The following is a 2,456-nucleotide window of genomic DNA, read 5'->3' as shown; positions in this document are numbered from 1 at the left end:
TGCTCCCTCCCCTGTGTCTCCTCTGTCTTCAGAGACCCCAACTGCCACACTCCCTAGTGGCTTCCATTGTCTTTCCCACATACTGTAATTGTTGTTGTTGCTGTGTGCCTTTGAGTCATTTCTGTCTTATGGCAACCCTAAGGCAAACCTATCACAGGGTTTTCTTGACAAGTTTCTTCAGAGGGGGAGGCCATTGTCATCTGCTGAGGTTGAGAGAGTGGGACTAGCTCAAGGTCACCCAGTGGGTTTCCATGGCCAAGATGGGATTCAAACCCAGTTCTCCAGAGTCATAGTCTAACACTCAGACCACTACACCATAGTGAAATCAACGGCTTTCACGGCTGGCATCCATAGTTTTTTGTGGGTTTTCACAGCTGCATAGTCCCCCCCAAAAAAACAAAAACCACTACACCACACTCTCATTCCCACATAATTACCATGGCTCAAAGGTCTCCATTTAGTTTGGAAAGGTTGGTTGGAAAGATTCAGCAAGCTATGACAGTATGCATTTGTAGCTCCCACAGACACCAGTTGAAATCCATAAGAAATATGAGACTGGAGAAAGTGTGGCTCATTGTCATAAATGTCCTCTTGGCTATTTTGGTTGCCAATGACCCTTTGCTTCTGAGAGGACAATTTTTCATGTTTTTGGACCTCCCTATAGGCTGAGGAGAGCCTTTTGAAAAATAATCCCTGTCCTGTGTCTAAAATGGAATAGGAAGGGCCAAAACCAAAACTGCCTCCATGTGCAGGGATCATGGGGAGTATTTAGTGGCCAAAAAAAATAGGGGATCAAATAGAGCCCTCTAAACTTGAGGTTTGCCCAGCCCTGTTCCATACAGTGGCCTGGGACCCCCTTGAACATTTTCTTTTTCTTAGTCAATTAAAACAGTGTCACACTGCATACACTTGTTGAAAGCCCTGAATCTTTATAAGAAGTAATGCAAAACTGGGGGTTGCAGTTTATTGTGGCACCAGAGCTCTCTAACAGAGAAGGTAAATGTCTCACAAAGCTACAGTTCTCAGAATTCCCTAGCACTGAGCCAAGGAAGTTAAAGTGGTCTCAAACTGGATTATTTCTGCAGTGTGTTCTGGACCAGTGATTCCATTCTCAATCTTTGAACTTCAAAGGAACTATCCAAGGTACTGAAATCTATAGGCTCTACTCCTTGGATAGCATCTTCAAAGTTCAGATGAAGACTTGGAGCTGATTCACAGTCCTAGTGACATAGGAGCCACCAGCATCCACTGCTGGAAGCCATCCATTCTGAGACCTACAGGAAAAGAGATTCCCCCTATACCTTAGGAAGAACTTCCTGATAGTAAGAGCTGTTCAAGAGTGGAACACGCTACCACAGAGTGTGGTGGAGTCTCCTTCTTTGGAAGTTTTTAAACAGTGGCTGGATGGCCATCTGTCAACAGTGTTTTTATTGTGTCTTCCTGAATGGCAGGGGATTGGACTGGATTGAGTTTGTGGTCTCTTCCAGCTCTATGATTCTATGAGATGCACACTTTTCCCTCTCGCTATAAAAGTCTTAAACCCAATGAACTGAATCTTACATGGGTATCTTACAGCAGAGCGAACCTCTTCAGATGCAGTCAGCCTGGCTGGCTCCTCCTCTCCCAGTTAGATGTTGATTCATGTTCCTCTGAATGTGAGAGTTTTTAAGGGGATCCCACAAAAGGTCTTGCTGGCTTGGCTAACCAGGGGATTTGGGGAGTAGTAGTTCAAACCCCTAACTTTTACAAGCTTTGACTGTATGTGTGCCTACTGAAAAGGAAGCTTCACTGAGATCAATGAGATTTACTGCCTGGTCAATAGGATTGCTATGCTTAACAGTGGTTACTTTGAAATGGATTGGATCCAGAGGGAATGAGGCTCCTCAGTAATTAAGTGATAAGAAATACTAAGTGGATTCATTCAAATGAGGGAAAACATGTTGGCAGCAGAGCTGTCTTAATTGTGCCTTGAACTTGACACCTATTTCCTCATAATCTAAACTTTTAACTTCAAATCCCAAAAGCAGGAATGAAATTGATTTAATGATCCAAGCGGGTGTTTTCTTCAGTGGTGCAATCCATGTGAAGAAAATTTACAGTTCCTGCAGGTCAAAACCCACACATTGCAAGAGCCTTTCCTTGTAAATCTTCAAGATAGGTTTAGGATGGCTGCCATTATTTTTGTAACCTTTATCTGAACCATAACTTCCTCGTCAGGCACTTCATAATCTACCTTTGAGACCTCAAGTCCCCAGAAGCTAAACTATTCCTTTTAGCTTATTCTACTGTACAAAGCAGCCATCCAGCAACCCCGGGGGGGGGGGGGCTTTAGTACTGGTTCTTCAAAGAACTGAGCCCATCTTTTATCATTCCTTGTGCTAAATGGAGATATAACCTTCCCTCAAGACCTAACTACATCCTCTCCTTCACAGGGGCCCAAGGATATGTAATAGGTT

The sequence above is a fragment of the Sceloporus undulatus genome, chromosome 1, assembly GCF_019175285.1.
Source record: "Sceloporus undulatus isolate JIND9_A2432 ecotype Alabama chromosome 1, SceUnd_v1.1, whole genome shotgun sequence".
Taxonomy (NCBI): domain Eukaryota; kingdom Metazoa; phylum Chordata; class Lepidosauria; order Squamata; family Phrynosomatidae; genus Sceloporus; species Sceloporus undulatus.
This window is presented reverse-complemented; position numbering follows the sequence as displayed.